Source organism: Hyposmocoma kahamanoa, unplaced genomic scaffold (assembly GCF_003589595.1).
Source record: "Hyposmocoma kahamanoa isolate Upper Pololo Valley unplaced genomic scaffold, ASM358959v1 296, whole genome shotgun sequence".
NCBI lineage: Eukaryota > Metazoa > Arthropoda > Insecta > Lepidoptera > Cosmopterigidae > Hyposmocoma > Hyposmocoma kahamanoa.
Genome location: NW_020653780.1, coordinates 248842 through 270458, shown reverse-complemented (window position 1 = coordinate 270458; position 21617 = coordinate 248842). Strand labels below are relative to the sequence as shown.

At 35.0% G+C, this 21617-nt stretch overlaps 2 long non-coding RNA genes across 2 annotated transcripts; both read left to right on the top strand.

The window, feature by feature from the left end:
- Positions 1-274: 274 nt before the first annotated feature.
- LOC113229292 lies at positions 275-6640 on the top strand. The gene is made up of 3 exons (XR_003310402.1): positions 275-409; positions 3963-4073; positions 6072-6640. It is a non-coding gene; the product is annotated as an uncharacterized LOC113229292 (long non-coding RNA).
- Positions 6641-14912: 8272 nt separating this feature from the next.
- Positions 14913-20391, top strand: LOC113229214. The gene is made up of 3 exons (XR_003310391.1): positions 14913-15047; positions 15751-15830; positions 20284-20391. It is a non-coding gene; the product is annotated as an uncharacterized LOC113229214 (long non-coding RNA).
- The last annotated feature ends 1226 nt before the right edge of the window (positions 20392-21617 follow it).

The following is a 21617-nucleotide window of genomic DNA, read 5'->3' as shown; positions in this document are numbered from 1 at the left end:
TTTAAAAAAAAAATCACAGAAACCATTTGAAAAAAGTTTCATTCGAAAACCTCAAACCATGAAGATTCTATGAAAATTCAAAGAACCTATTGCAATAAAACGGCAATTTCATACTTTAACCCCTAATATTACCAAAAATTCTCCTCTGCCCGCTGCTCTTTTAATGTGACACGACCCTTATAATGATAATACGCGATAACACACAAGCAAATATAATATCATATCTGTCTCTCTCCTTCTGTCCAATATTTTAGCATAGATAAAAAACATAATTTCGTATTTGTATCAATTTTATGTCCATTTCTATACGTTAAGTGTGATGGAAATGTAGGCGTCCGTCAAATTTTAATATCAGAAATTGTAATTCAATTATTCTGTTTTCAAGGAACATAAAGTAATTCAAAATGTGGTAAGTCGATGTTTTCCTTATCTAGTAATATTTATTTTTGTAGGTATAGTTATTACAATTATACATCTTACAAAGATTTCTAAGTTGGCTTTTAATTACGAGTAGGTAGTATTAACTATTTGTGTATGGGTGTAAGTTACACCACGACTTACGTCTTCTTTGGGGAGTCACTACACTTAACGCGGAATTAGCTTAAGTCGGTCGGATAAAACTATATATCCATGCAATAAGAGCAAAAAAGACGTTGCGCATTTCACTTCCGTTACGATCGCCGACGCGTAAAGGACATAATGTTTTTCCTGATCCGCTTAATGCAAGTTCGAATCGATAAGTGTGGTGGCTTCGTTATAGTGACTGGCCATCTTACAAATATTATGCCGCAACGTAAAGATTTTCTATATTACGTAATTTCGACTACATTGTATAATATCGTATAAAGGTAACTCTAAATATTTGCCTTGTCGTTGGAGCCTAATAGTTTGGAACCTAAAGTCTCCGTCTCTAAAGCAGAGGGTCGTGGGTTCAAATCACACACACACATGCACACGCACACGCACACGCACACGCACACGCACACGCACACGCACACGCACACGCGCGCACGCACACACACACACACACACACACACAGTAAAACATATAATATGTAATTCATATTTAATGTACCTATTAAAATTGTTGAGAAATAGGTAATGTACGATCAAATGTTTGAGAGAAGACACTGACATCTATATAACACAGGTTATACCCAGCTCCGGTGTAAGGGACTTCACTACTGTGTTGTAACTTTTTTGTAACAATAAACATTATTATTATTATTATAAATCCGGGCTTGCACCTCTGAGTTTCGAGATTCAAATGCGAAATTTAATTTGAAATTGATCATGAGCTTTTCGGTGAAGGAAAACATTGTAAGCAGACACACATATCTGCAAAACAATTTAATGATGTATGTGAAGTTCACAATCCGCATCGTGCCCGCACAAGCCCTGTCATTCTAAGAGAAGGCGAGGGGAAAGAATATTATTTATTTATTATGTAACTCGTAAGTTCCATGTGTATTTAAAAATTTAAAATAGCAACTTACTCTTTGAATGTTTAAGCTCTTATTATAAATAGAGTGGAATTTAAATCATAACTGTAAAGCTGAGCTCTTCATCACGAACTATATTGTAATGAACAAATGTATCCGTATCTCATTGTGTAAGTATTAAATGTTATTAATAAATAATTAGTAGTGACAGTGGATGTTTTAAAGAGACATTTAATATAACGAAAATATACTTACTGATAGTGGATATAAATATGCTTAATATAGAAGAATATAAAGAAGGAATTTTGCACTTCTACGCCTTCCTCTTAATATCACGTCGATACTATTTTATATTAGGACTATATTGACTTTGACTAGGTAGTATGTTGCCACTTTGTTTGTGCTATCCTTGGCCGCTTGGCACCTTCCTTCGAGAGGCACATAAGCAAGTGCCCCTCGAAGTGCGTTGGGGCACCGCAGTCATATCGGGCTAGCCTCTGATTCTCTGAACTCCCAAAGGTGCGAAGTCGATTCAAAGACTTTCACTCGGGGCAACACAGATCGCATCCTGGTGGTAGTTGCTCGTGGGCGAGGATAACTCAAGAGTCGGTCAAGGCCAGGTTATGGGTGAATTCCTGTTTCCACAGTGTAAACCTAGTAACAGTTAAGTATTGACCATCGGAGGATCCAAGTTTTCCACCGCAAAAGATATCGAGCGACCTCTTTTGCAGCTCTCGGCTGCTATGCTATCTTTGGGTGGACATAAGAGACAACCAATGTGTCTACATGGCTCACAACCCAGACTAGTTCTTGGACCAGTTTGTATGGAGAGTTTCCATTGGGCCTATTGCGGTGGTGCAACGGATGCCAGTAACCGGTATCTTGGCGCGAGTAAAAGTCCGGAAGATTATGTTATCGAATGCTGGATATCGGTATATCCGGCCAACACTTCGGATGAACGATGAATAGTAAATAGCACCACCACACGAATATGGATGGGGATAATCTTGTACGAACGTCCAGTAGTCTACTAACATTGACCAACCCAATTTAACGAACACGCTCTTTGGAGTTGCAAGCAGAGAGACGACATACCTACAAAATAAGTTACGTGAGCGCAACATAATATTAATACAATATTATCTGTTTTTCTAATATATTGCATGATAATGTTACCGCTGCTAATAACTAATTCGTGTAAATTTATCTTATTATCAAAATGGTAATAATCGGTGATAATATATTTTATCGCACATAGAGCTCATTTGCTACTTACAAATAATAATTTTATAAATAAATACCCGGAGTTATTGGTTTTAAAACTCAAGTCGTTTACACGATTGTTTAAGTCCAAAATGCATTGTTTATGTTGGTCATAGCTTCCCAATAGGATAGCAAGACGCTAGAGACCTTTATTAGCCACGTTCCTGACGTACCGCAGTCGCTTCTTCACTCGCATCTGTGTTTATTATCCGTAGTACTTTTGACCTTGTCCTTTTTTAGGATTTACTTTGACCTGGTTGAGAGTTGAACGTCGAGGTCAACTTATGTACACAATACAAATATACACAACCCGAAAAAAACATTCGAAAACATTACATATTTGTTTCGGGTTCTTTGCAGATCCCATTGTTAAGGCTGAGCTGACTACATGGTCAGAGATAAAAAACAATCATTCGTGGTTATAGATCCGAAAAGAGTTTTACTTTCAAAATTGCTTCAGTATTAAATGCAAATTGCTGACTGATTTAATTTAACTTACATTAATTTTAAAATGTAGTAAAAGTAATCGAATTGTAATTCTTATATTATGAATTCTTATAATATCTCAAATTTCATTTCAACCAAACGCAAGCACATAGAAAAATTCGTGAGGTTCGTTGGTTCGTTCCGTGGCTTAGTTGGTATAGCGTCTGGCACGGTATGCAAGAAGACGTCGGTTCGAATCCGACCGGATCGAAGGAATTTTTTCTGAGTGTTTTTTCTGAGTGTTCGATCTTCGTATTAATAATTATTCCAAAAGTCTATCACATCATCGAATTTTTCGGCATTCTGAGCCTCTAGTGACATCTAGTGAGACATTTTAGAACTATCTCCACCGCAGCCAGCACCTTTACAGGTGCTTTAACTGACGTAGATCGCTCAGTTGGTAAGAGCAATACGACGATGCAGTATGGTCGTGTGCAGAAAAAGTTTTTTATGTGTTCGATCTTTATATTAATCATAATAAGAACTAGTGGAGTTATTTCACAAAATAATTCAATAATACAAGGTCTATGGTTACAAAAATATTTTAAAAATTTGCTTGTGCGCAATATATTCGCATTCCCGTTTTTAATAATATATTTGTATAATTTCCTTGCATTTATTGAGGAAAGCTACATTATATTCCTCTGCGATTACGCGGATACCTGATTTGACTCGCTGGGCCTCTGTAATAATGTACTATTACATTATTACTTCTAAGTATCTCATAATAATAAGCATAAAATGACAGTGTTTTTTTTTTTGTAATTTCAGTTGCGTGTGTGATTATCTTTGCCGGATGATTAGTTTCGTCATTTCGTTGCTGATCACCATAGCATTAATATTCATACTTCTATGGGTCTTCAGAGTCATATAGTTAAACTTGTAAGTATTTAAACAAATTATTCCACTTTAGCTAAACTTTTTTTGCCTAACAATAACATAAACAATAATTGTCTTTTTTTTAATATATAATAGACACACGCTTGGCCACAATCTCACCTGAATCTTGAATTGAAAAGCCTAACTCTAAACAATAATTTTTGTATTTTAATCGAAGTTTTCGATAACAATACTTAGGTTTACAATATTATAATTTTGTAACCAACATTAATTTATTCTCATATAACTGATGAATTGATGCAATTTCAGAACAACCAGTACCTATCATGAGGTCGTAGAATAAGAAATACACTAGAAATTATAATATTAATAAATAATACTTGAGCCCAGCCCGCCATTTTCGCTTTCCACATTATGGTGGGGTCAATTATCTCATGCAAAACCTCTAAAATCACCTTTATTTTACTACTTTGGAAGGCAAAAATGACAGTCGTACCTGTATATCCATTGTGGTGTTTCATATCATCATTAAGTCTTTTTAGTAAATTTTCCATTTTCTTTATCGTAATAGTTTTTTTTTTTTGTTAAAAGAGACGAATGTAAACCTTATTCCGCTGCCATATGGTCGATTTTTTTTGAACACGTTAATTGTTTGTCGTCTCATAATTTTTAATTTTTCAGCTATTGCCGCTACTTGACAGCACTATATAATGACATTTTAATATAAAATCAAAACATCGTGACTTGAAATATTAAGTATTGAACTTTCAACGATATGCCTACTAAGTAAAGTTAAATTATAATAACAGTCCAGAATTTGCTACTTTTTCTTAATTAGAATTTACGACCAATTATTATCAACATTTCATAGTGTATACCATAATTATGATTGTGTGAGTTTTGGCGACAACGGCTCTCACAGTAATCGAGGCTATAAGGCATTCCATTGCTTTTTTTCTTGCGTGCTTGAGGTACGGTGCCAGTTGCCTTGTGACCACAAGTGTGCTATACAATTTGCCATATAAAATTTTGTGGTATTTTCTTAAAGGGTGGAAAAAATATTTTACACGGTCGACAACTGTCAATGTAAACCATGTTGGAGGCCTCGGTCACATTGACTTGAAAAGAGAATGTTGTTGACAGTACATATATATATATTTCTTTTTTATACCAAGTAAGACCTTTTTTTAACCGACTTCAAAAAAGGAGAAGGTTCTCAATTCGAATGTATGTTCTTTTTTTGTATGTATGTTACGCGATAACTCCGGTATTTGTGAATCGATTTTCATGATTCTTTTTTTGTGGGAAAGGGGGTACTTCCATAGTAGTCCCATTTTATTTTGAAGAAAATTATTCACCTCTAAGGGTGGCTGTTTACGCATGAAGATTCATTTTTATAAACAGCGCCTAACTTTAATTTAGGAGCAATTATTTTAATGGTTGATTTTGCTATTTCTCCAATTCAAAGCGTTTTCTCTCCATATACTTTGAGTAGTGAGAACTGTATAGTGGCGAACTAGGGAATATTTCAATAAAACTTAGCAAATAGACATAATTCCACGTACTTTTGATGTTGGTTTTTTAGTACTCTGTACTGAGATTATTATTAAAAAACTAGTGCGCCTTTGACCTACATCTCAATTGATAGAAAGTGCCGATGAGATTGACGATGGAGCATGCACGCCTAAACAATAACTATTCACTCTCGCCTTGAACAGGCTCAAGTCATATCGTTCAGGGAATAAGTACAACATAAAGGTGGAACTCTGACCCAAGTCTAGTCCCCCAATGATAGAAATGGGAAGGCAGAATTAAATCGTGCTATTTCTTCGCACATTCTCTGTGGCAAATCCTTTCGAGAATAGATAAGAATATCGTTAAGCAAGCCATTTTACAGCAGTGTTCAAGGCTCTGCAACTTCACCTCTATAAATTCCGAGCCACCTATAAGCCAAAACAAAAAAGTCCAATTTCATTTTCTGGCCACAAAATGTATTAAGTAGATACCCATTAATGATTTTAAATAATATGTTTGTTTCAGGTACTACTATTAAGAAAAAGATGACAGCTTTAAGATAAATGTGTCAGTATGCGGGTAAATTTACTATAAGGTAAGATTACCTGCGTATTTACCATGTTCTTGCGGTAAACTTATCCGAATACTGACACATTGACTATAAGTTCATAAGCTGTTGTGCGGCATGGACGTTTAGAGTATGTCTTTTTAAAATACTATCGTAAGGTGATACCTTCACTCTAACATACTCTAAATGCAATCATAAGGTATCATCTTACGATGGTACCTGTAAAAGAGTTGAGCCACGAGTGTGAACTCGTGACTCAACAAAAATGATTAATAGAACATATGATAAAGGCCGACTAGTTACTTTTGAACCCGGTGATGGACGAACTATTGATAGATTTGTTCGTGATACCCAAAGAAGTAATTATTTTATTGCAATTTCCACAACATAGAGAGGATTCAAAAGTAACATAATCTGCCTTTACATAATTTTATAATTTTGTATACCGAATGCAATCCTATGTGAGACAAAACATTTTGTATCCATTTATTGAATTCAATTTAATTTATTAAAAACAATATATTTATGTACACTTTGGAGTTTTTATTTAATAATGAACGTTTAATCGGTGCTTATTGTTAAACAAGTGTGATCGTAATCCAATGACGGCGATATCAACTGGTCATTCCATTAAAACATTTAAAAAATAATGAACTCACTTTAAAAACGGCACGTATTAAGTGGAAATCGAACTACAGCAATATGTACTAAATAGATAAAATAGTATTTATACGTTCTGTTACATACACACACGCACACAGATACGCACACACACAACCATACTCACCACATTAATTCATTACATTAGTTTTATTTTCATTTGCATATGAAGTTCTTATCCTTAGCTTATTAATTGTTATTTATTTATTTCCGGATTTAAGAAATGTAACTCGGGGCTTCTAACAGTAGTAACGTTTACTTACTAATAACCCCAACACCGGATACTGTAATTATTTTATGTAGTGAATAAACTTTTTTTACAAAATTTAACAAAATACCTATGTACTATGTTTATGAAGTCGGTGCCAAGAAATAATGAAAAATTCGTATAGTATGGGCGCAATGCGGGAGATATTGTTTGGCTGGCATCGAATCGGTTGGGCCATTTATTATGTTAACATATGCCCTAACTTAATTCTATAGCTTATTGTCAAACGGGTAGTAATAAAAGCTCCGAAAAGTAAATTAACAATGAGCTTATTGAAAATATGAATATTACTGCGTTATTTACTGTGCTACGAAAACTTTTGTGTAATTAAAAACACGAAAATAGTCGAACGAAATACTAGAAGTTCCGAAAACTATTATTCACCATTATAATACAATTTGACCTGAAAAATATATTCGGAAACGCAAACAAATTCGCTTCTGGCACTCGCCGGCCGCTATCGCGACACGCTCCGCTTCGCTCGCTCGACTCGTACTGCTTTTTCATATACTAAAGGATATTTTGCAGTTGGCCACTGATGGCCTTGACTGCGCCACTGGAAAAAAGGGCGAGCTGAAGGCTCATAACTCCTACAATATACTTAAAACTAAGTAGCGGGCTTGAGGGCGCCCGAGTGGGCACGGATCTTGGCTCAGGGCTCTATTGGAGACTTCCGCCAGAAAGGCGTGCTATAGGAGAGAATCTACCAGTGTACGTGCTGAAATGAGGGGCTCTACGACCTCGCCAGCGAGGACGGTTGGTGCGTGTGGAGATGGGCTGATTTGTTGTTGATCAGGTTTAAGAAGAGAATAGTTTTCACTGGCTATTTTGTTACAAACAGCTTCTGTGTGTTTTTGATGACTTATTGTATTATCAATGCTGTATCCAAAAAACTAAGTGTTCATTTTTGTTCCTGATAAGTGACGATTACTAGCAGCGTATCTCATTATGACTTTTATATTCCTATTCAAAGTAATAATAATAATAACGCAACACACTCATAGCCCCGCACTAGGGAAACCTGTGTCGCGGGTACCATGGACCACACATAGACAACCACAAATTACACCCAAACTTACGAGAGAAGTAAATGTAGGCCATACACATATTTCTCCTAGCCTGGGAATCGAACCCAGGACCTCTGCGTGGCAGTCCGGCGTGGCATGATAACCGTTCGGCCACAGATGCAGTTAAAGTTATTCCATTTGACGTGAACCAACTTTGCAACTTTTCAATAACTTTGGACACCTTTCGCTCCAACCCTAGTTCATTTCGTTCTCTGGTGCCAACATGTATATCAACAGCAAATAACGTCACATAGGTATCTTTTGGTAAACAGTTTGGTGGGCTATTTATATAAATTGCAAACAAAACAGGCCCCAGAACTGAACCTTGAGGTACCCCTATATCAGTCGTAGCTATTGTTGAAGTAGCGTTATTTATCTGAACCACCTGTGATCTGTTTTTTAAAAAGCTCTCAATTGGCCGCAACGCATTAGAGTGGACACCATAAAAGTTTAGTCTGTGAATATATCATGTCGTAAACAATCAAACGCCTTAGACAAGTCGCAAACGATACTTGAGCATTTATGACAATCATCACGAGCGCTTAATACAAAATCGATAACATTTATCTATACCTCCATTATGAAGTCTTAGCTGAAGTGTGAATGCAGTCGTAATTATAGCCAAAAAATCAAAAAAGAATCTATAGCCAAAAATCATTGGACGACGGGTCTTATACAAAAACCACGAAAAAAATGTCCCAAGTCAACCTATTCGAAATTTAAATTGTAATGTCATCGCAATATCGCGCTGTCAGTCGAACAAATGAAGATTAAAGCGGAGTTTGGCGCTCTGTATACGATTTTAGCGCCTTACAAGTGCGGACACTTTTTAGCGCGGACCCGACGTCCATATAATTGTAAGTCAATGCCAAAATTGTAAAAATTTTAGGCTATAGATTCATTTTAAGATGTAAGCATCGTATAAGAAACAATTTTTCGACATAGTTTTCCTAAAAAGGTGAGACGTAAAATTTAGAGTATGGAAATTGTGGGCCACTTACACGTGAAAAAATGAAATACTAAAAGTTACAAGTTCACCGTTAAGATCTCTAGTGCAAGTATTAAATGCGTGTTTCATTCATTTGCAAAATTATCTCTTAATTGAGTCAAATAGACAATGATATTTTGACTACCATGTAATTAGTTCATTTTTTGTGAAAATATTCCACATAGTCATGTTCGAACACTAGTTGGAGTCCATTCGGGAGAAATGTTTATTTCTTTGTTTGATCTTTGTATTTTTCACAGGAAGGGTAGGCCTCGTAGGAGAAAATGGCCTCGCTGCTCTGCAGATTACAGGGTAGTTCCAATTCCATCCTAAGGGTGATAGCAGGGCGACATGATTCCCCCAACATAGCACATTGTGTAGCTGTCTACATTTTGTGCATCTGTATGCATGTCGCACTCTAAAATAGTGGCTAAACAAGTAATAGCAATTGTAAAGGATTTCCCTATGACATTAATCTTTAACATTTTAATTGTGTTCCAGTTAATTATTATTATTATATTTGTTAATTAGACTTTTTATTTTATTAATTGTAAATTTTTTAATTGTAATTTAAATTTTTCTTTTGACTAAATAAACTTAGTGAGTTTTATATTACGTATTTTGAATATTTTGACATCTATATTTTGAAAATATTAATGTACACTTCATATATTTCACCATACACTCAATTGTTACTAATTTATTATAAAGTTGCTCACTAACAAACTATGGACATATGCTGTCTGGAAATAAAAGATTTTTATTTATTTTATTTATTGCTGACATTTTAGCTAAATTGAGTTATTAACATGTCTGGAATCAGCAAAACGAGATCTACAACACCCTCTAGTCGGTTTTTTATGTATTATTTAGTTTAAATTTTATTATTAAGTAAAATCAGTGTAAATTGAGTTCTTAGGTTTTCGCGATTGTTACACATAGGAAATGAAACTATTTTTCCGGATTTAAATCGCGTATATTTGTTTTTTCAAACAAACCAACGTTTCGGGCCCTTTACAGGTCCCATGGTCACGGTTGACTCAGTCGTCAAACGTCGGTTTGTTTGAAAAAACAAATATACGCGATTTAAATCCGGAAAAATAGTTTCATTTCCTAAGTGAAAATTGACTTTTTTTAGGTGGCAATAAAACTTTAGGTGCCAATATTCTCAAAAGTTACCGAAAATGCAAATGCGTTAGTTATGACAAAGCAGAGAACCAGGATCGTAGCACTTTCTGTGAGACAACAATAAACTGAGTGGACGACGGATTTTGTAGTAGCACAGAGTAAACTCTATTATTACTTAATTATTTTTTTATGATATAAGTGATGCGACGAACAAGTCGTGCGCCTGATGGTAAGCGACACGCCTGCCCATAAAAGTTGCAGTGCCACTCAGAGCTTTAAATCGCAAAGATCAGAGATGCACTGCCTTAGTGCCCATCACCCTGAGACATAAGTTGACAAGTCCCATGTGCCTGTAATTTTACCAGCACCCTTACCCTACAAAACCGGAATTCAGTAATGCTCACATTACTGCTTGGCGGCAGAAATAGGTAAGGTGATAAGTCGAATTATTTATTAATATGCTATGTATAATTGTATTTTATTACGTCGCACTGTTAATACAATAGTGTATTAACTCAAAAAGTGTATTTTCTCCGAATCGACGAAAAACGAATTACTCGGTTCCCGTAAAAGATCTGTGTAAATTTATGTACAAGTTATTTCCTACAAGTCCTCATTACATGCAATAAAATTGTACAATAATTTACCTATTCATATTAGAGACATAGAAAAAGACGTTGACTTTGAAAAATCATTGAAACAGTTATTAATAAAAAAAAAGTTAATATAATGTAAATGAATACATCTGTGATAAAAATTTGGTGGAATAATATAATTTAGTAGAGTATTTAGACTAATTTAGAATGATTTTTTTAAATATTTTTTATGTTATGAAATCTCCTTTGACATTTAGTTACTAATCTAAAAATTGTATTACCTATTTTTATTTTGTAAGTACTTGCCTCTCTTAAAAAAATTGTGTGTAATGTTAAAATTTTATAAATATAATATTTATTTAATGAATGTAATGCATGTATTGGAATTGTTTGATGTATATATTTTGTTGGTATAAATTTATTAATCTATTATAAAAAATCCCTCTGTAATTTGATATATATTACAGGGCGTCACATGATACATTACAATAATCTACCAACTTAAATTGTATTTTGTATGCTTAATCTGTGATATGCAAATAAATTATTTGACTTTGACTACATACCAAATACACATATCTAAAAATAAAAGAGAAAAAATAGTTTCATATTTTTGATTAAGGACAATTTTGGCCAGAACTAGCTCACATAAATCGTGTCTCATTTGTGTTGAGTTGAGTTAAGTAGTCAAGTAGATATCTTTTAGTTGTTTTTCACAATATTCTAACGACGGTTTTATTGACGTGTAGAGACTCAAATTTTACGTTCAACAATGGTATAATCTTGAATTTCACATATTTTAAGTTATAACACTATTGTAATAGCAGTACGATTTCTTAAATCATATAATGCGTGTATTCTATACTATAAATTATTTATTAACGACATGAACAATTATTCTTTATTTCTTCCTTTTAGAGTAAAACAAATCCAAAAATTGTTGAAACTACTTTATTTATTTTAATATTGTTCTTTCTTGGTCGTTTGTGAAAAAAAGTAATTGAAAAATTATGAAATATTATTATATTTCTGTAAATTTACACTAACTTTCTGTAAGTTTTAAGGTAACGAGAATATTGCGTAAATTGTGGAACAAACGTAACATCCAGGACAAAAGAATTGCTCAATACAGGACAACCTAAACACTCCGTAAATAAAACCGAGTATTGAAATCAATCGATCGGCATTTGATAAAGCGCGATAAAAGTTAAATGCGTGGATCAAATTTTCACAGCATTGCCATCATTCGTAGAATAGTTCTGAAACCAGATCGTTCGATCTCATTCTGTTTAAATGTATATTTTTTCATACTATTTGTTATACAACAAATGTGGTGAGTCAATACTGTTTCCTTTTTCATTAGAATAATAAAAAATCATTAAATTAAATTGATCGTTACTTTGTCTTGTTTTGATACATTAAATGTGCATTTTTTTTTAAATACCAAGCGACGACGAGGCGATCCGTAACAGTTGTAGTAACACTCAAAGCTTTTAATCGCAAAGATCTAAGGGACACTGCTACTGTGCCCGTGACCCTGAGACATAAGTTGATAAGTCCCATGTACCTAATTCACAAAAAATTGTGAACTCTTTAAAGACGAATCAACACTAGTTGGAAACAAGCATACGTTACGTTATACGGTACGTAATTATCGAATTCCTAGGTTGTCGCGATTGTTACACACACATTTGGAAATGGAGGAAATTAAACTATTTTTTCCGGATCTAAGTCGCCAAAAAACCAACGTTTAGGGACCTTTTCTGTACTAAAAAAAATTATTATTTGATTTATATATATCAATTATTTTATTTTTATTTATTTATTAGATCATTCCATCAGGAATACATTATTAAACATGGACATAAAATAACACTGCAGAAATTATTCGAGTGTAAGCTCAATAATAGGCAAATACAGCGTGCACATATAACATCGTATCAGAAGCGTTTACTGTGTGTTATAAATATTCATATTATATTCATATACTCTTTTGTTAAAATACTCCACTAGTTTGGTGTTATTATTAATGCAAAGACCGAACACCTAGAAAAACTTCCTTCGATCCGGCTGGATTCGAACCAACAACGTCTTCTAGCAAACCGTGTCAGATGCTGTGCTAACTAAACCACGGAACGAACCAGCGGACCTTACGAATTTCTCTGTGTTTGTTTCAGATCTTTGTTTTTGGTTTTCAACGAGTTCCTTTGCCGCAGCGCCATCTGTGAGAAACCTATTCCTTCCTTCGATCAGGTACCATTATAGCTACTAGAGATGTCGCTTTAATAACTGTAATTAAGTTTATTGAATGTCAGATGTTTCGCCACCATGATGTTCATGTCATTGTTTAATGTTTCAAATCATACTTTCAGGTCTACGCGTTTGGATTTGGCTTGACAGACATCGAAAAGGAATTCTAAAAACGCGGAAATTCGCATAACTCTTTACAAATGGCCGTATACATTATTTTATTACTTAAGTTGATTTTTTATATTTATTATTTTACTAAAGTATTTTATTAGTAAACATGTCTTAACAAATAGATACAGAAAGGAATGTTATATAATCTTACTGATTTATTAATTTTACTTGTAGTTCGATCTCGAATGGCTCTTTTTCATTGGTTGTTACGACTGTAGAAAATTGATAATTGTAAAACCATAGCATAATAAGACAAGTAGGGTAACTCCACACCATTAGCATCAGCAGTAGAAATCCTTGTGAAAGAGTTCGTCCAGGGAAGTACTACCACCTTATCTATTTCTGCCGCCAAGTAGTAATGTTAGTATTACTGCTTTCCGGTTTTGAAGGGTAAAGGAGCTGGTGAAATTACAGGCACATGGGACTTGTCAACTTATGTCTCAGGGTGATGGGCGCAGTGGCAGGTCCCCTCAGATGTTTGCGATTTAAAGATCGGAGTGCCACTGCAACTGTTATGGACAGGCGTGTAGCTTACCTTATAGCGCACGACTTATTCGTCCCGTCACTTGATATTAAAAAAATAAAAACGTAGCAGCGCGACTTGTATATGTGCGTTTACGGGCACATACATTCGCATCATCTCGCGTGCACTCACGTTGCTTAGTGCGGGTCATCACACGCGCCATTCGTTATAGAAATGAAGAGCTGCTCGCTGTTTAAAAGATTACATCAAATAGTAAACGAGTTTATTGCTGTGCTTATTAAATGGTGGTTTATTTCTTTTATAAAAGTGCGGATAGATTTTGACGTTCATAGCGGCCATGTTGTTGAGGCTGTTTCGAGCAACACGTGCAAATGACAAAAAATGATTATAAAAAAATGGGTGTAATATTGTGGCAACAATACGCGCGTTGTGCCCATTGTACAGTTTACGTGGTCGTGCTTCCCAGTAATTATTCTATGTCTGATGGCCAAGTTCGAATCGACAGGTTCAGTGAACCATCAGCCAACACCCGCACGTCAACGAAACGGAACATCTGCTGTAAACATCGCCGCTGTACGTGAGTGCTCAGGAGAACCCGAGGCAGTCTATTACGCGCGCATAGCTGCCACAATAGAACTCCCATGTTGATAAAAAAATTTGTTATTTACACGTGTTATTCGACGGTGTACCATGCATGGTGATTTATCTTTAGTGAATGAAAAACAATAAACAACAGATTTGACAAAAGCAGCCTCAACAACATGGCCACTATGAACTATCAAAATCTACCCGCCCTTGATGGAAAACCCTTTCTTTCGTCACCAAGTAGGGTGAGGCCAAGCTGGCGCTCGGCCTTGTATCTCATACTCGTCCAGCAATCCCTTGAATTACGTAACGTAGATTAAATTTGGTTTCAATAAAATATTGCAATTTGTACCACCTAACGTCGTTTTAAAAGTTTAATTAATCCACCTTTTTAAATTATTCGCTCTGCCATTATGGCTTAGGATAATGTTATTTTTTTTCCATCCTCTAAGCACAATGGAGATGTGATAGAAAAAAACAAGGACGTGTCAAGTGTCATATTTTTTGGATTAATGCGAGCAAAATTCATCGAAAAGTGAATTATATTTTGATACTCGAAATTTATTCCTTAAAAAGTTTCTTTAAACTATCAAACTTATTCGTGGCCTCAAAATTTTCTGTTACAACTATAATATGAAACATATCAATACAAATACTTCACACCGATTTTGTACAAGATAAGCAGTGTTTTTTACCGTTTAAGTTCTAGGTATATATGAATGCCGTTAGCAATGTGGTTTGTATTTTTGTGTGTTTAAAGCCTTTCCGTTACATTTATAACGGTCAGAGAAGGTAGTCCAAGATATGAGGACAAGCATCTAAAAGCGATGCCACAAGGGAGCTGCCGGTGCGTTGTGTCGTCGCAACGTACCGAGTGTCACACGAGCAATGCGATGTCGCAACGTAAAGCCACTTAATTACGTATCGCAGCACCCCTCCCCGATTCGTCTCCTGAGGGTCTACTCCCGTTGGTCGTCCGATATTCATCCGAAACAATTACTGTCAAATAAGTAATACTCGACCAAGTTAAAAAAGATAATGTCATTGAATTAGGTCAGGTATTACTTATTTGACAGTAATTGTTTCCGACAAAATGTCGAACGATAATGAGAGTAGATTCACTGGCCCCTTGTTCGATGCGCTTGCGTTTCGTCGCCGTTCGCCGTTTCACCGCATCATGTAGTATGTAGTTCTAATTTATATAACACAACGCGGCGTATCGCACACGCGTGTGTCATCGCTCTTACCATACAAAATCGTTTAGGACTGTTGGACTCACTGCTACGTAATAGTCATGGTATTCTGTATATTCGTTTAAGGTGAATTTCTTTAAAATACATTTATGTGCGTAAAATAGTACTATAAATATTCTTTTTTCTTAATTCTCACAGATTCAGTGATGATAATAATGAACATAAAAAAATTTTTCTTTGTTCCAGCATCTTCATTGGTGTTATTTTTTTCTTAGTACTCGGGATGATCTTGTTATATAAATGTGATGCCTTGATCGGTAATGTAGGTAAATATTCATTTTTGCCACTAAAAGAAGATTTATGGACTAGTAAAAGGGATTATCTTTGAATATATATTATTCCTCGTAGCACGTCAATAGTATACTTCTTCGTTGCTTTAATCTACTCACATCTGAAAATTTAATTGAAATTAGTTGGTTGTTTGACCTACCGCCTCTCAAGCAAAGAGTCGTGGGTTTTCGACATTTATGTGTGAAATGTTATTTAAAATTTACCATGAGCTTTTCGATGAAGGAGAACATCGTGACGAATTCTCGCCATATCTGCAAAGCAATTTCATGATTTGTGTGAAATTTCCAACCCGCATTGGGTCCGCGTGAGAATTACAGCCTAAAGGCCTAAAAGTGGGACTATACAGGGTGATTTTTTTATCACTAGCCAAAGAAGGATGACGACATCACGTGTATTTTGTGACTCAGTGTTTTTGACGACGTGCATTAAAGAGACCTATTAATACTTGTGATTCATTATCATAGCATCAAAAAAGCTAATTGGGTACAGCCTGTAAAAGCTGGGATTATAAAGTTGATATAGGTTATGTTTAAACATTGTCCTGTATTTCGCTTCATAATGCTTGTTCGCAGTAGCAAAAAACGAAGTTTTCAGTTTGTTCCCAAAAATAATAAAGAACTTGCTAAATATTCTCATATGTTCCAAACTCTGCCACATTTGATACAACGTTAACATGTTCTGCCGCAATGAAAATGAATAAAAATTGAATCTGCCCAAATGGCAGAAATCTGCAACAAAAATGGTCACATTGTTTTCAATCTCTCTCAATGTGATATTGACATTGGCATAAGGCCTCTTGTCAAAACATTCCTTTGCTACCTTTCTTATCTCTCATTTAAATATTGTCTAAACATTTTTGTCACATTGTTTTTATTTTTTATTTTATGTCATCACTGTTTAATTGATTATTTGATTAGGTATTTAATAGCTTTAATGTTTTATGCGTGTACTATAAAATAACCAATACTTTAGGCAGGTAAACATTCAATGAATGCTTAAAGTGAAACGTACTTACGAGACCGTTACTTAAACTATGGTCGAACTGAATCAATTGCGTTATGTTCTTGCATTTATTCTAAAATACTTTGTTTTACAATTTCTTCATTCCCGACTTCTAAAAATATACAAAAATATATTGATAACTAGGAATAAGCTAAAACATAAAATCATACTAGCAAAGTCCATGAAAGGCCCTTCGTTGAGTTTAATTATTATTGGGTCAGCTTTCGCCATCCTTCTTTTAAATTTTATCATGACCTAACACCCGCAATTGTTTAAATAAAAAATACATTAATAACATCTGCATAACGTATTTGTTTCTCACGACATATTCCTATTCATTCGCCTGACTGTTGTATTGAATAGGTAACCAAACATTATCAATTATTATTTTGGACAAATAATTTTTTAATGTGGAAATCAATGTTTTTTCAAAAATGGAGTCTTTGAATGATACCTAATGCGTAGAAAAAATGGCTACTGATAAAAGGTCACCCCGTATATGGGATAACTATTATTAATAGATTTTATAAGGGTGCTGGTGAAATTACAGTCACATGAGACTTATCAATTTATGTCTCGGGGTGTCGGGCGCAGTGGCAGTGCCCCTCAGATCTTTGTGATTTAAAGCTCTGAGTGGCACTGCAACTGTGAAGGACAGGCGTGTCGCTCACCACCAGCTACACGACTTGTTCGTCCCGTCACTTAATATTATAAAAAAAAAAAGAAAAAATGTAGCAGCAGTAGACCTCATTGTAAAAGAGTTCGCCCAGGGAAGTACTGCCAATTGATATCATAAAAAAATATATCATTATTAATACAAAGATCGTCGACGAACGACGACGTGACCCGAACCAGCTACTGTCGCCTAAATGAGGCAACCACTCTTACCAATCGAGCCCTAGTTTAAAAAAAAGCTAGTGGAGTATTTTCACAAGAAACTAGATGAATAAATATCATAGTAGTCAAGATATCATGATATTCAATAAAAATTTATATTAAAAAAGGTAATTTTTACTTTCCGTCGTCAGCTCCGTCCTTTTTTAGCAAGACGATCACAACTGAGTACTTTTAATGGAACGATTAAGTTCGTGAGGTCACAAACAATATTGCCGTTTGTTCTGAATTTTTTAATGAATGTAACTTATTTCGTTTTACTACGAATTTCAATTATATTTTCACACATTACCATCAGTTTATATATTGGTATAATGGTGTTGCATTAGTGTAATTTAAAAGTTTTGATAATGAGTAGTGAAGTTACAAGTCTAGAAATGTTGTGATCACGTGAAAAGTTTAGTTAGCCAATTATTCAATACATTACATTATATTATACATTTTATTTAGCCAATTATTCAATACAGTCATACAAGATATGACTACACAGCGATAGCTAACATTCTTATTAATAAGAATGTTCTGTATTTAAAAGATGAACAATATTAATAGCATCAAAATAAATTAAGAAACAAAAATCACAACACAATTTAAATAATTTAATATTTGCATTGTCGTACTTGTCTAATTATTCAACCTGATGCACAAGCGATGACCCAAAATATAACTCCTTCCTTATACCTCGTTCAAACATGCTAAGAGTTTTCATTATGGAAAGGAAATTTGTAGCAGTAGCTTCTGAAAGAATTCGTCCAAGAAAGTACTGCCACCTTATCTATTTCTGCCGCCAAGCAGTAATGTTAGCGTTCTGGTTTTAAAGGATAAGGTGCTGGTGTAGTTACGCGCACATGAGACTTGTTAACTTATGTCTCAGGGTGATGGGCGCAGTGACAGTGCTCCTCCGATCTTTGCGTTTTAAAGCTCTGAGTAGCACTGCAACTGTTATGGATAGGCGTGTCCCTTACCATAAAAAAAAACGATCCGTCAATTAGTATCATAAAAAAAAAAACCAAGTCAAATTATACTAACGCGCGACGCAAACAATATTCCTTTTTTACGCATGGAGCTATAAAACCCCACGCTAACCGTATTCACGTTTAACGAGGTTAGTATATAGGATTTCGCAGGCAAACACATAAAAAGGAATGTCTTCTACATTAGGCTTAAACCAAACCTACGGCTCTGTTTACGCGTGCCACACGTCGCTTACTACTGTTAGCGTGTACCGCTCGCCAACGTATGGGCGATCGCTGGCCAAAGATGGACCATCATCGCTCGCCAACGTATGGACGATCGCTCGCCAACGTATGCACGATAGTCTGATCACTGTGAACATTGCAACCATACGTATTTATACCGCTATGTTTATTTAGGTATTGCAGGGAGTCTACCCCGACAGCCGTCCGAAACAACTACTGTCAAATAAGTAAAACTCGACCAAATTAAAAAGACGCATGATGTTAATGAAGCTATAATAATAATAATAATTATAGGCAAAATACGTAAACGGTGCGTGCTTTGAGACTTTATAACAATGCGACAGTAAATCATTCTGAGTTTGATTTGTTTTGTTCAAGCATAGACACAGTCAGGCTTGAAATGACCAAACGTCGCTTTGACACATCACGTGATTGGCGATGAATACACTGGTTTATTCGTTTAATTCTTAGACTTTTTTTCCTTGCTCTAAGGTTTAATTGTATGTTAATAGTAATTTTTATTTTATTTTTAAATTTATTGTCTGCGTTCTTTGTATTCTCCTATAATCTCTTTTTGTCCCTTAATCTCGCTAAGCTCTTTATATTGTTTCATTTTGCTGGAAATTCGTAAATGACATTGGATTACTCATATTTAAGTATACTATAATTGTATTATTTGTCCGCGAATTTTCCTAAAATGTATAAATAAAGTAATAAATAAAATGATAGCATCATACTTCTCACTGTCTTTTGATTTGGTCGAATATTACTTATTTGAAAGTAATTATTTCGGACGGAGGACGGGATTAGACCCACAGAAGGGGATACATTATACTAACATTCTGCCGAAAGTTGCGTCTGTGAGACAATAGAAAATGTGTCTATTGTCCTGTCCCATGGTCCAGATATCAGCCCATTTAACCCCGTTTAGTTTTCACTTTTTGTATTACCCCTAAGAGCAATCACTAACCATTGTAAGCGGAGATAAAAGATGCACGCAACGTGTATCTTTGGCAAAATTATGATAAAGCTCTGAAAAGGACGTGTTATCCCCTTGTGCCCAGAGCCTCTCAAAGTCCCGTGCCATTTCGGCGTGAGATATCATTAGACATTATAATTACCATTAGTGATAGGCTTTTTCCAAGGTATGACTTTTAGTCTTTCTACTGATCATTATTTTGTAACTAATGATCACGAAAGAAGTCTAATGTTAATATTGTATAATTTTTCCGTCACAAATAAGATTAATCAGCAGCTCATTAAAATAAATACGACAATTTTTATTTGTCCTGCGGTCGGCATATTAAAATATTTATTTTTCGTACAATTTCAGGTAAAAGTTTCAACACAAAAATTGTTGCGTAAATTTAAAGTGCCTTGAAGTAAAAACGTGATTGATCGTACTGTGTCGGAAAGTGAAAAATTATGGGAGATAAATAAGTAACTAGTAATGTTAATAATAAACAAATTTTGTAACTACTTTTTGTTTTTTTTTTGTTTTTTAATGTATAGTACGTAGAATTAAGGAGCGGCAGTAATCTGGACATCGATAGTTAATTTAACGTAATGCAGTAAGTATTGTTGCCGATGGATGGATTGAATGTAGCCAGTGTTGTGTCGATGCAGGTTTTTACACATCCGGGAACGCTGGTGCTGATTCTATCTACTCGTATTAAAAAGAAAAACGTGAAAATGTACATTCTTACTTAATCTATCTACATGAAAATGTTCTCGATTTTCTTTAGTCTTGTAATAAAATATTATTTCAATATTTTCAATCAATCAAAATAGCTTAATAGTAATGGAATTTTATCAATGTTAATATTTAAAAATTCAAAAGTTCGTGGTAGAATATTGTCTTCAAATTTAAATGGGACCACTACTGAGGACCCTCTTTCCAACAAAAAAAGAATCCTCTAAATCGGTTCATAAAGTTAACGCATAACATACATACAAAAGAAAGTACAGTCGAATTGATAACTTCGTCTTTTATTGAAGTCGGTTAATTATTTTTTACAACCAGACAACCTTGACAAACTGGTAAGGTGGAGAAAAAGAGACCCCGCGGTCGTTCACCTAGTCGATGGAGTAACCAAGTGACCGCCCTCACTGGCCTCCCTATAACAACTGCCAACAAGACAGAACCATGGAAGAAAGTCATCAAAAAAGTTTTAAAAACCATTCCTAGAGCAACCTTCAGCAATAAAGCTAACCACTACGAAGAAGAAAAACAACACTGAGCTGCTTTTTTAGCCTGTTTCCAGCGTGCCTTTTAGGTCATGTTACTTCTCGAACATCCGCAATTCATGAATGCAAAGGCTGAAGCGGATGGGGATATTTTGATTCTTCCGCTGATGCGAATGCGGATCCTGATACTCGCAACAACCCTGTTAAGTATGTACTATGAAGAATAAGTCCTTGAATACTGAATGTTACGCGACCTTGTATTCCATTGAAAAACGTGGCAAGAGGCTTAGCGGTGACTCGGGGTTAATAGAGTTGAAAATGCAAAGCCTTGAACAGAGCCGTAAAGTTTCCTGCTTATCTGTTGTACTGGATATATCACGGAGAGTTTGCTATGGAATTGCGTGAAATAATTCTGCTTTGCATCTTCTGGGGACTAGGCATGTGCTGGGATTCCATCCCTATGTTTTGATATAAAAAAGA